General features: G+C 41.6%; 1 long non-coding RNA gene across 1 annotated transcript; it reads left to right on the forward strand.

Moving 5' to 3' along the window:
- Window positions 1-657: 657 nt before the first annotated feature.
- Window positions 658-7600, forward strand: LOC129382066 (uncharacterized). The gene is made up of 3 exons (XR_008610137.2): window positions 658-879; window positions 2024-2160; window positions 7264-7600. It is a non-coding gene; the product is annotated as an uncharacterized lncRNA (long non-coding RNA).
- The last annotated feature ends 6837 nt before the right edge of the window (window positions 7601-14437 follow it).

Consider the following 14437-nt stretch of genomic DNA (forward strand, 5'->3'; position numbering starts at 1 on the left):
CTCGCCGCTTCGGTCGCGTTGAAGCGAGAGCTAGCACGAAGGTGAATTCACTCGCTGCTGCGGGTTCTATTTTGAAAGATATCGTGCGGTACGGAATGACGGACGGATGGTTTTTCTTGTTGGGTAAGTATAGAATGCTTACGTTATAAAAAAAAAAAATCGCAGGCTTCGCGAATTTCGCGATAACAACCAACACGAACCTACTCCCCCTCCCCCCGCTGAGCGATGCCGTCTTGATCGCCCCCTCCCAACCCCGGGAAAAGGGACACTACCTCTCTATCTCAGTTGAAGAAACGATGATGAAACGTTAACAACGACAAGAACGACATTTCCTAACGAGTTGTCTTATGGCCTCCGAGATTTGCGAGCGAAGCTGGCGTGCGCGAACCTGGGAGGCCATAATTGGCCGCTTAATAGCATAAAAAGACAAAAAGATAACGCCAAACGACACAGTTAAAAATTCAAACAACCTACGGATCTTAGCTATACTGTTTGGGGAAAAGAAATAAAAAAATAGACAGCCGTAACACACGCCACTAAAGCCACCACCGCCGGCATAACGCGGAACCAACAGTTGGCAACATTGCTTCGTCCGCTTCGTCTCCGCAACGACAGCCGCCATCCTTTCGCGCCGGCCGTTTTGTCATAGTTCTGTTTTTCTGCAAGTCCGTGCACGCCGCTCATCGGTAGATGCACGGGTGCACGGCGTCGCATTGCGACCTGCGGCATTTTCTCGTGTTCGCGCAATCGGTGTGAAACATGTCGCATGTGAAATATTTGATAGAAGTGCCTCACGTCCAAGTCAAGCCGCCGTACGAGTGTATGGCTGTGTGCCCCGTTCTCGGAAGCGTCGACGGGTTTCCGGCATGCGGATTTCAGGTACGTACAAATGCGTTTCGCCCTCCTGTTGAGCTCCGGAGCGAAGCGTGCAATATTTCATGTGAAAGATGCAGTGACCGTCATCATGGTGTGAATTTCGAGCGGCAAACGAGAACTGTGGCACTTAGCGCGTACCGCGGCTGCCAAGTCAGCGTGGAAATTGTTTTACGTTATCGTAATATGTTGCTGTCAGTCTAATCTGCCGCTTGTGGACAGCTAGCCCATTTACTTTTGCTTGTGGCAGCGATCGGTATATAAATGGAAGCGGTAATAATTTTCCAGAGCAGACAGTTGTTTCGCTCGATGTTTGGTCGTGTTCCATGGCGTTATGAAAGCTAGAAAACTAACTGGCTTCATCGTGCTTAGTTCCAACTCCAAAGGGCGTAACGTTGGCGCTGTAAATGTTTGTTTTCCGTGCCGCGAGTACCACTTTCTTGCTTTTGTTGCATGAGAGTGGTAGCTGCTGCATGCCGTCTGGGCAGAATACAATAAAAGCTTATTTCCTCGCTTTCATACGTATGCAATGTGACGTAACAAAATTTCCAGCGTTTTATTCGGAGCGTAAATATCCAGTATAGTTTAGGAAGAAACTCAAATTCTGTCTTAGCTTAGTAGGCGTGAAACAAGTGAAACTTTCATTCCTTTTTGAATTGTTCGCCCAAACCGCACCGCCCGCAGATGCGTCATCGGGTAATTGACTGTAGCGTCGCTACGTGAGTTGTTTTATGCGCCAATATTGCCCGGTTAAGTATCCTGTTAAATTATGCCGACGCTCGTTCATCTTGATTTTAAGCCATTACTATCCCCGAGTACCGGACGATGCCAAACTTGTTGCGAGGTGTAGCAAACGCGGGAAATTCAAACTACCGTGGCTGCAAGTTCCTGTTTTTACGTTTCTTGCATTCAAAGCCAACAGACGCAGTATCACTGATTTATTTTCATTTCTGCTGTACTTGATCAATCTAATGTGACAACTGCATTTTCTCTTTAATGTTCTCCATTTACTGTGTATTCAGCTTGGCTGCCAGAAAATGCTTGAATTTTTTGCAGTATCCAAGTGACGAAATATTTCACTGACGGCCGTGCGTGAAACACGCCAGGTGACAAAACTGATAGCAAAATGATGAGATGTTTTTTTTTATAGCGTTTGGACTCGACTTTTGGTGAGGATGTCGATCGACCTTGGGCCTGGTGACAGCACACCCGACATGGCCAAAGTGCAGCCTATCAGTTTAGTGCCCCCGAATGGACCATCAGCATCGGAAAATGAAGCAGAGCCAGGTAGGGGGAATTTTTATTTTGGAACAGAATACTGACAGCTGCCTCTTTTTTAAGAACTAAATAACTTATTTACAAACCAATCCTTTCTCTTTGTGCAGCCTACATAGAATTGTTTTTTGCTTGTTATACAGATCTTCAGAAAGCAGTTCTTCTGAACCCTTTTTGCATGCACAAATGAATAAAGAGGAGTGCACTTTCTGAAGAAATTAGTGCATTGAAATGTGCGTTCGACACACAATGAGATGCAAATAACCAACAACTTTAAAGCGGTAAAAAAAAACAAGTTTGAAACGCGTTCTAATATCATAGCCCGCCTTGGCATACGGAATTAAATATAACAGCAACAGAGGTGCATGCAGAGAAGTGTTTGTAAATGTTTGCAAGATATGTACATTGTCTAAGAAATTGTTTTTATTTACTCAGAGCTTCTTGGTGCAATGGCAGTGCAGTAAAAGCTCAAAATGATGCCCCTGCTCCTAATAAAGCAACTTTAGATTTTAAAATTAAATTATGGGCTTTTACATTCCAAAGTCACAACCTGAAGTTTTGGGAACCTGGCCTTCTTTAATGTACACCTGAATCTAAGTGCATAAGCGTTATTGCATTTTACCCCCATTGGAGGGCAGCTGCCATTGCCTAGATTGAAGCTGGGACCAGCATGACTCAGCAGCATGGCATCATAGTAAGTGGGCTATAACACCAGGTCAAAATGAGAAATACTGCTTAGAGCTACCAACTTCTTGGCTCACAAGCACTTTGCACTAAGTTAAAGGAGTATGGAGTACTGACAGCGACCGTTTATGTACCAATTTCTTTTTAGGCTGACTCCATTATTAAGGTGCGAAGCTTCAATTAGTCAAAACCAGCCTAAATTACAGAACCAGCTCAAAACACGCACCATATATAGCTGGATTTGGAAATGAAAATGGAGTCAATTCATGTCGCCGAAAATGGAGGTGGCAGTCACACTATTTCATGCATTTTGCCTAAAACATAGTCAATTATAATTAATCAATTTCTAAAATGTTCTTTTTGAAAAGTTTTTTCAAGCATGAAAGGAGGAGCCAAATGGTGTTCAGGTGCACGAGTGGCTAGTTGCACAGCACTTCTTGCATGTATTCACTGGCTTCTTTCAAGCTTGAAAAAAAAAATTGTTGCACCTATTGAGCAGTAGAAAGCTGGATTGGGAATTTTTCAGGATGCTCTACAATTTTCACACTGACACTTTTGCCTTGAATATAATATTTGAGCAGTTAAATAATCGTTAATAACTAATTACCTAATTAGGAAAAATGCAAGAATTGGTTTCACTTCCTCAAAACGATGGCAAACGTCATTACATTGGTGCTGTCCAGTTACGTGGCACTTGTACATATTTAAAGCTTGCACGTGTCACACAGACCACCTGGTAATTACAAGGCATATATAGAAGTGGCTAAGTTGTGTGAGCCAGCCATGTGTAGCGAATCATGAGAAACAGCCATGTTTCTTTGACTTAAGGGCATGATAAGATTTACATGCTCGACACCTTGTATCAGTGTGTTCTAGGCCTGTTCGTAGTTTAGCTGCTACATAAACAATATTTCTCCACGTGTAAGTTCATATGCATCTTTCATGTACATTGCCTCGTGTGTCCAAAATAAACCATCCTCGCGCTTCCTTCGTTAAGACTTCATCTGTTGCTGTGCTAAATTTTTAACATGCAACTGCACAAATTTTCATCTAGTTCTCATATTTCCTCGTTGTTTGGTGGCTTTATTTCTGAACAAGTTGTTTTCGTTAAACCCTGTTGCACACAGCAGTACACAGCATTTCTGCCTAGAGTGGGAATTGTTTTTTTTTTCAGATTGACATTAATACACCTTGCCTGGGCAATGTAAGGCATTCTACATAACACGGCCCTGCAATAATGTTTTATATTGCATTCCAGCATCATGCAAAAGCTGTTTACTTACCAGATTAGAATATGTATAAGTGTTTGAAGTAACAGAACTGGAAGAAGCCAGCAGATAATGAGGCCAAGGAAAGCATAAAGGAACATGTTTTAAGTTTTTTATATGAAGTATAGAAATGATAAATTCTGGGTAAATGAAAGTGGATTAAAAGATATCCACCTGTGGGTGGGGAACGAACCCGTAACCTTCACATTACGCAAGTGATATACTAACCACTGTGGTACTACGGCCGCGTTTGAGCGTCGACAATCTGAGGGGCCATTGTGGACGGTTGAATGTTGCCTCGGTGGCACAGTGGTTAATGCATCGCATGCGTAATGCAAAGGCTGTAGGTTCATTCTCCCCCCATGCCTGGTTGCTTTTTTTTACCATTTTCATTTCCCTTTATCATTTCTACATTTAAATAGAAAATTACAAATAAGTTTCCACGTGCCTTTCCTGGCATCTTCCAGCTGTGATTCAGAAAAATTTTGACCCTCAGTATCCTTTCTTCTCGTTTGGAAGAACAGGAGCTTCATTTGAAAAATAATGAATTCACCTTGTTCAGCATCTCAATGTGGTCTCAAATCTTATCACAGCATGTGTATTACTAAGTAAAGCTTTTGTAAAGATGATGATATAGCATGAGACCTAATTAGTAGCCTTTGTGTACAGATATATTACTAGTCTAATAAATAGGAGGATTTTAAGAAGCACTTCTAACACGGTCTGATCATGTGTTTAAAGAAGCTAATCTAGCTTGATTTCAGGCATAACTGTTGCCCCTGAAGGATATTTGAATCATCTGCATTGGCATTGTTTTTAAAGAGCACCAATACTGCTTTGATTGAAGTAGCCTCGTGGAACATGAAGCATCGCTTCTTGCTGAGTCACGGAAATATTATCTGCATATCTGAGGTGCATGTGTCATATGCTCGAATGCTGTTTAAAGGCTGCTAATAAGAAAATTACTTCACTTGCCTTCCAGAGATTGCTTGAGTAGTCTATGCTACTCGATCATAACAATTTACCAGAGGGAACATTCATCACAGTTGGCTTTGCAATGTTTATGCAAAATACCACAAATGCCTACTAGACATGTGGCTGCACTAAAACTTGGAATTAATGACCAGTAAGATTTATAGGACAGAAAAACTTAGTTTATTACTCCAAAACAAAATGCCAGGCACTTCGGTTATTTCTGCCATAAGAGTTTCTTACAGTAATTACTAGAGGGAACTCTGGCGCTGCAGTCGTACCACCATGGGAATGGTGGGAAGCACATGGATTTGTCTGATATTCGAGCTTGTGAATTCAAACGTTCTTGTGGCTTCGTATATTATACGCTATATAAATCTTATTGTCGATTTCAGCGCAGTCTATACTCTTCGAAGTGCAGAAGACGGCGCCAACACGCACAATTGCTATTAATTGCAACGATTGAGCTTGTCCAGGTGGCCAAATTGAAAGGCGCCAAGCGTCTCAAGGCACTGGTATGCCCGCGATAAATTCATCAGGGCGTTGCACTCGCTTGTCGTTACATGCCTCCGTGGCTTAATGGTTTCAATATCAGACTTCTGTTCTAGAGTTCCTGTGTTTGAATCCGGTCATCGGACGATTTTAATGTTTATTTATTTATTACACAGTATTTGACAAAGCCGTTTGAAGCCAAACAGATGAAGTTTAGGCAAATCCATGTACTTCCTATAATTTCCATGCTGGTGAAGCCGTTCTTGTTTGATCTTCTGTAGACACTGTCAGAGTTCCCTCTAGTAATTATTGTATGAAACTCTGATTTCTGCACCTCGCTCGTGCAGAAGCGGCACCACACCCGTTGCGTAAACATGCACTACCTTTCGGCCAAGTGTGGGGAATGCTGTGAACTCGCCCTGTACAAAGCCTGCACTAAGTAAAACAAATCACAACGTGCAGTAGCTGCCACGTTGAACTGGTGTAATGAGTAGTGAAATGCAGCACCTCCTGAACTAGTTCAGAAAGTGCAGGTTAATCAAGTGGAGATTATATAGTAACAGAAGTTGAGTGATTCTGCTTTACATTCGCGAAATATACTTCATGATACTTTTCCATTTATTTCCTCAGTTATTAAGAATCCCTTTTGCATTGTTGGACGAAACTACAGAATGCCAACATATTTTCTAGCATTCACTGGTAGCAAACATGTAAAAACTTGTTCTAGTTTCTGGATTGCCGCTTTAACCATTAACCCCCAAGTTGATTCCGGAAAAATGTACCAAATTTTCCAAATTTTTTACGTACTCAATTTTTGGGTGTCATTCTCATTCTAAAAATATATTACTTCATTGGTGTCTGGTTAGAAATAACACAAAAATAAGAGCTGCTCTTGAGGGCAGCTTTCCCTCAATGCCGACTGTAACTCATCTTTGACAATAACAGCAGCATAACATCGGGCAGAAAGAGTGTGACTCGTCATTGGCGATATTGGTACTTCCTCCAGTCACTAGTACAGCTAGGGATCAAGGGTTAAAGGTTGCGACTTCGTTGCTGCCCAATTTTAATTCTGCAGCTGTTAAACTTGGGTGTAGCGTGTGTATGCGTGTGCATGCATTAAAATGACTTCACGCTAGAGCAAAGCAACTGTAGCGCAGAGAGGCATTAGTCATCTTTATATATTTGCTTTGTAAAGATGCGCTAAGTTTATCTTTTGCAGTATAGACTTCGCGCTCCTTGGCCAAAGATGCCCTTGTGCTACTAAAACCTATCAATTAATTAGCTTTTTGCAGTAGCAGGTGCTTATTCCTTTTTCAGGATCGGTGTGTGAGTTTTAATTTGTTTTTCTTGAACTGTGCAATTCCCACTCACAGGACTTCATGTCATCTGAGGTGTTCCTTTTTCAGTCAAGAATGTGGAGGTTTTGTTTGTGAAACTCGATTTCTTGCCTCAAACGAGCTTGTACAAACTGACCAAGCTGATAATTCTACCTGCTTATACATGAAATATGTTGCGGTTATGAATCCTCATAATGAATGACACATAGCATAAACATTTTATCTATTAAAACAATTTAATGAAATTTTTCATGTCTTTCGTGTTCACTTCTCTACTCTCGTGTCCTGTCTGCATGCCTCACCTCTTTTTTTGCATATTAAATATTATATAAACTTAACCATGCTTTTTTACCACAATGCAGGGGGAAAAGGTTCCGGTAACACCATGCATTGAGTATGGTGGCCCAGACGTGTATGCAAGCAACCTCCTTCACGTGGACCAAGAACTACTCTGCAGTGTCTCGCAGACTTCAATGCGAAGCCCTCAACATTCTCGTCTCAGTGGAATGGCTGCTCATCTATCTGCGTGTCCATCACCAAGACGGCCAGTTGTAAAGCTCCTGTACCCGTTTAAGAAAGCTTAATGATTTTTTATTTAGTTTTCACGGTTGGCCGTAGAATCTTACCATTTTTGATGTTTCTAACATTTTTACCTGGCACAAAGTGGTGCAATAACTTTAAACCAATGTAATGTATTTAAGTGATGCTCACTCTAGTGACTATCTGGTTTTGTTAGTGTTTAAGAAATTTGAATGTCTGATCAGGTAACAGCATTTGAATTTGTCATCGTGACTCGTTTCAATGAGCTGCTAGGAAATAAGACGCAAAACTTATCACCCTCCAGTTGTAGCATTTTTTTTTCATGACTACAGTATACACGTTTCAAAAGATGGGAAGTGGGGAAAAAAGCCTCAAGAACATAATCATCCTAGGATTGTCATGTCCTTACAACTCTGCAATGACTAATGCCTCATACATCTTGGGAGCACATTGGTCGCAATGCCTACAGGTATACTTGATAAGAGAATAGCTTGCACCCAGATTTGCCACACAGTTGATGGCTGATGGCTTTTGTTTGTCGACTTCATGTTACTACTATGTATTCAATATTCATTTAGATGTAAAGGACACTACAGGCACTGAAGTACCAAATGGCACTTGCATTTCAGGGGACAAAGTGCCCAGCATACCTGTCACAAAACGTGTTCTAGGGGCTACCTTGCCTCTATAGGTAAATCGACTCCAGATGCTATGTGTATAGTGTAATCAGTGTACTTGTCTGGAGTGCTTGAAAGACGTGCTACGGGCTGTACTGGCACTGCCTGAAGATAATGCATGGTTCTAGAAAGCCTGCAGCTGAGCATCTGCCACCATACTGAAGGAACTGTACTAATTTATTGTGTTGATGTTGAAATTTAGGAGCTGCAATGAATAGTTGTAAATGTGGAAGCGTTGCCAAACTAAAGCACAAATTACACACCTCGACTCACACAATGCACTCTGAAAGTTTTGCTACGTGGTATCTGTGTTTGTAGCCTGACCTTATGGCACCTTTACGAGCAATGGCAGGTGATTGCAGCTGCTGAGGCTTTATCAACTGGCAAGTTGAAAAAAGAATGCTGTGCCACCAGTGTGGCTGCACATTCCAAGATGCAAGCTATCTTGAACCAGGTCTCAGGCAGACAGTACATGTGCAGCCAAAACATGGTGTTTGAGCCCTATAGGCAACTAGGGTTCACAACTGCCCACAAGTGTGCTGTCATAACAGAAAGTTGAGAACAAGCAGCATTTTTACCGGTGTTCGAAACATTAGTGCAAGTCATTCTTTCACCAAGGCTGGTAATCATGCATATGTAACGAGAACAGGGCATTTGTTACACACAAGGGGTCATGTGTCAAGCTTAATTAGATCAGTAATCTATGAGATGGATTTATAAAAAGTATACCTTTTGTTCCTCAGTGGTCTCTTGGAGAGATGACCATTTTCGGCAGTTTAGTTTTGACTTTTTATGTCTAGATTTGGTGTGCATATTTCAACTATAGCTAACAGTCAGTGCTCTCTCCTGCCCAGTTTTTATGTTGTCTTTGTGATATTTGCAATATTTTGTAGTTCAGCTGCAAAATATTGTCTATACTATTATATATTGTCTATGCAAGTATATGTCTTTACTATTACTAGTTTTCATGTTCAACTTTTGTGCAGTGCTCACTACTTATTACTAGCCATGTTTTGTTCACATGTGCTCTTGGATTGTTGCGCGAAGTGACACAGACACAGACTGCAAGCAGACAGGACGAGCGCTAACTTTCAGCTAACTATTATATATATATATATAGGTGATTGCAAAAAAACGCAGCATAACAACATGACAAGGTATGAAGACATCAGTTAAACATATCAGGCAGTAGGGAAGTCAAAAAAGGAAACAACAAAAAGACACTACTTCAGATTAACACACGTGTTGTGAAGATACTGAAATTCGCATTCTAACAGACAAAGATGCATGGCTAACGCAAGTCTCTCCTAATCTTTTAATGTGGAATGCCTCGATTATTTCCCGTGTGGTTTGACATTTGTGTCTCGAAAGAATTTTTGTGTCTTCAAACAAAGGTTTACAACCGCAATTGAAACAATGTGACGCTAGATGTGAAGCATTAGGATTGTAAAGTGAATGTGTTCTTTTAGTCTAATATTAATGCACCTGCCGCTCTGTACAATGTAAGTCTTCGCGCACTTGAGAGGAATCTTATAAAGTATACCAGTGTTACAAGGCACAAAAAGGGACACATGTCTAACGCCGCAATCATCTTTTCTGTTTAGCCACCCTGTTCAAGTTTCCTATTTATCATAGGCACATGATAGACAACTTGCGGGGCCAAGAAAACTTCATTCAAGTCATATCTATTGGCCACGTTCCATAAACCATGGGATAATCTATGTACATAGGGCACCACAGCAAACTTTTTTTTTCTGTTTTTCTTGTTTCTTAGCCTGGCCTTTTACCCATTTTAAAAGCTTTTCGCAGGTTAGTGATAATAAATGCACAGGATAACTAGCCTTCTCGAGCCTATCTATTTGTTGTGAAAAACTGTTTCATATCGTGTCGACATGACTAGCTTATTCAGCTCTTAAGTTTGCCATTACTAATCATGTCCACACAATATGAAACAAAGTTTTTCACAACAAATAGATAGAGAGGCATTCCACATTAAAAGATTAGGAGAGACTTGCGTTAGCCATGCATCTTTGTCTCTGTTAGGATGCGAATTTCAGTATCTTCACAACACGTGCGTTAAACTGAAGTAGTCTTTTTGATGTTTCCTTTTTTTACTTCCTTACTTCCTGATATGTTTAACTGATGTCTTCATACCTTGTCATGTTCTTATGCTGCGGTTTTTTGCAGTCACCTATATATATATATATATATATATGTTCTTCGTTTCAATAAAAATTTAGTTGAGAGTTGGCGCTCATCCTGTCTGCTTCTAGTCTGTGTACGTGTCACTTCGCGCTACAATCCAAGATCATGTTACTGTACCAACTCGCCCAACTTTCTATCCTTGTGTTAACATAGACACACTCAGACTTGTTCTTACTTATGTGACCGGTTATTTTTGTACTTTATAATAAGATGCAGTGCTTTTCGAAGGAAAACGTGATAGTTCGTAGTGAGGTTATTTAAAAAAAGCTGTTCTGCTTAAAATTTAATTGAGCAAGCCTGTGCCATTATTCGGTGCTTATGTCTTTGTATTGGTATGGTTTTACTCCTTCTCGTCCTTTTTAATTTTAAAATGTGCAAACATTATTATGTTACCATTTCCCTTTAATGAAATAATAAATACTTTTCTTCTGACATTTTGTCACAGATTTTACAATGATTTTGTTCAATTAGGTAACCTTAGACCAGCTGATTGTTATTCTGGTAGCTTAACTTACAATGCCTGTGGGATATTCAAAGCAAGCACATGGTGAAAAATAAACTAAATTATTGGGTATAAGCAGGTCACTGGCAGTAAGGGGAGCATACATATATTTCAGGAAATAGTGCATGCTTATATATTGAACAGCATGCACAGCTACACATGCTGTTTTGTTCGTAAATGCTGAAACATTATTCTAAGTGGAAGCGCTTTGTTGCACTTTGTTCTTTGCTTTCAGTGCTACCTTTAAGTCACATATGTGAAAGTACTAGTAGAAGCATCCCGTGGAGATAAAATACAACTTTGATTAATAGAGGTATAAAATATGTGCCTAAAACGCCAAGAAACTGCTTGACAGGCAAACGTATGCCAATCCATGCATTGCGTGCGCCCTATTGCATTCAATATGAGCTACAACAAAGAGCTGTGGCGTCTTTCCCTCCTGGTCGAGCTGGTGTTGCGAAAATTTTTGACCAAGAAAAGTGGAGGTTTTTAATTTTTCTAACCATGCTTAACCATGCTTTTGGCTGTGTGCTGTTTCCACGGAGTGATATGTACTGGTGCACCAAGGTGTAGGAGATCCTGTGTCCTTAGTGCAGCGCGCGTTGTTATTGCGCTCTGCATCCTGCTGGCACTGTACTATCACTGCAGAGGAAGATTACGAAAAGCATAGGGTGTGCGTTGCTGTGATCATGAAACTGAAATTTTTTGCCTGAAAGCGTCGCACGTTATGCTACCACATGACGGACCAGAAGCGCAATATGACGACGCCTCACAGATTCTGGCTCATACTGAACAAGGTAGTACCATAGCTAAGGCTAGGCAGCATTCACAATAGCTAGTCTGCCCATTAACTACATGGCTGTAGTGAACGCTAAAATACTTGCAGGGATAACACCCTTTTGGAAGGGTATTGTCCATGCTACACCCATATTGAAAGGGTGGTGTCTGTGTTACACCCCATATAGAAAGGGTGTTGTTTGTTTTACACCCATAGGCAAGGTGACGTCATATTAACACCCCTTCTGTTGTGGGGTGTTAATTTGCACCGCTTTGCTTGGGGTGTAGCAATACACCCAAAAAGGGTGTCACCCATGGGACAAGTCATTTACACCCTTAAGGGTGTGAAAATTTTTAGAGTGTAGTGCCTTGCCATGTGGGCGTTGCTGGGTCCGTGACGAGGGTTAGACCTTTCTGTTAGGAGTCTTGCCATAGATTTTTGCCTTTGGTGTGGACGTACTTTTACACCCCCGTGGTGTGGTTGGCATCAAAGTCTCCACCTATTATCACCTTCCGGTCGCCTGCTATGTTGTGCGTGCGTTTGAATCGTGTTAAGAATCTGTGTCTCTTGAACTTTGGACTGCTGTATACGAACAGGCCGCCATTGGAATATGAACCTGGCAACGTTTAACGCTAGAACGTTATCTAGTGAGGCGAGTCTAGCAGTGCTATTGGCGGAATTAGAGGGCAGTAAATGGGATATAATAGGGCTCAGTGAAGTTAGGAGGCCAGAAGAAGCATATACAGTGCTAAAAAGCGGGCACGTCCTGTGCTACCGGGGCTTAGCAGAGAGACGAGAACTAGGAGTCGGATTCCTGATTAATAAGAACATAGCTGGTAACATACAGGAATTCTATAGCATTAACGAGAGGGCGGCATACCTTGTTGTGAAACTTAAGAGGTACAAAATGAAGGTTGTACAGGTCTACGCCCCTACATCTAGTCATGATGACCAGGAAGTCGAAAGCTTCTATGAAGACGTGGAATCGGCGATGGGCAAAGTCAAAACAAAATACAGTATACTGATGGGCGATTTCAATGCCAGGGTAGGCAAGAAGCAGGCCGGAGACAAGTCAGTGGGGGAATATGGCATAGGCTCTAGGAATAGCAGAGGAGAGTTATTAGTAGAGTTTGCAGAACAGAATAACATGCGGATAATGAATACCTTTTTCCGCAAGCGGGTTAGCCGAAAGTGGACGTGGAGCAGCCCGAATGGTTCGACTAGAAATGAAATCGACTTTATACTCTGGGCGAACCCTGGCATCATACAAGATGTAGACGTGCTCGGCAAGGTGCGCTGCAGTGACCATAGGATGGTAAGAATTTGAATTAGCCTTGACTTGAGGAGGGAACGGAAGAAACTGGTACCTAAGAAGCCAATCAATGAGTTAGCGGTAAGAGGGAAATTAGAGGAATTCCGGATCAAGCTACAGAACAGGTATTTGGCTTTAACCCAGGAAGAGGACCATAGTGTTGAAGCAATGAACGACAATCTTATGGGCATCATTAAGGAGTGCGCCAAAGAAGTCGGTGGCAACGCCGTTAAACAGGAAACCAGTAAGCTATCGCAGGAGACGAAAGATCTGATCAAGAAACGCCAATGTATGAAAGCCTCTAACCCTACAGCTAGAATAGAACTGGCAGAACTTTCTAAGTTAATCAACAAGAGTAAGACAGCGGACATAATGTACTATAATATGGATAGAATTGAACAGGATCTGAGGAACGGAGGAAGCCTAAAAGCAGTAAAGAAGAAACTAGGAATAGGCAATAATCAGATGTGTGCGTTAAGAGACAAAGCCGGCAATATCGCTACTAATATGGATGAGATAGTTCAAGTGGCTGAAGAGTTTTATAGAGATTTATACAGTACCAGTAACACCCACGACGATAAGGTGAGAGAGAATAGTCTAGAGGAACTTGAAATCCCACAAGTAACACCGGAAGAGGTAAAGAACGCCTTGGGAGCTATGCAAAGGGGCAAGGCAGCTGGGGAGGATCAGGTAACAGCAGATTTGTTGAAGGATGGTGGGAACACTGTCCTAGAAAGATTGGCCGCCCTATATACACAATGCCTTATGACCTCGAACGTACCGGAATCTTGGAAGAACGCTAACATAATCCTAATCCATAAGAAAGGGGACGCCAAAGACTTGAAAAATTATAGACCGATCAGCTTACTGTCCGTTGCCTACAAAGTATTTACTAAGGTAATCGCAAATAGAATCAGGAATACCTTAGACTTCTGTCAACCAAAGGACCAGGCAGGATTCCGTAAAGGCTACTCAACATTAGACCATATTCACACTATCAATCAGGTGATAGAGAAATGTGCGGAATATAACCAACCCTTATATATAGCCTGCATTGATTACGAAAAAGCATTTGATTCAGTCGAAACCTCAGCAGTCATGAAGGCACTACGGAATCAGGGTGTAGATGAGCCATATGTAAAGATACTGGAAGATATCTATGGCGGTTCCACAGCCACCGTAATCCTCCACAAAGAAAGCAACAAAATCCCAATAAAGAAAGGCGTCAGACAGGGAGATACGATATCTCCAATGCTATTCACAGCATGTTTACAAGAGGTATTCAGAGACCTGGAGTGGGAAGAATTGGGGATAAAAGTTGATGGAGAATACCTTAGCAACTTGCGATTCGCCGATGATATTGCCTTGCTTAGTACCTCAGGAGACCAATTGCAATGCATGCTTACTGACCTGGAGAGGCAAAGCAGAAGGGTGGGTCTGAAAATTAATTTACAGAAAACTAAAGTAATGTTTAACAGTCTAGGAAGAGAACAGCAGTTTACGATAGGTAGCGAGGCACTGG

This window comes from Dermacentor andersoni, chromosome 11 (assembly GCF_023375885.2).
Source record: "Dermacentor andersoni chromosome 11, qqDerAnde1_hic_scaffold, whole genome shotgun sequence".
NCBI lineage: Eukaryota > Metazoa > Arthropoda > Arachnida > Ixodida > Ixodidae > Dermacentor > Dermacentor andersoni.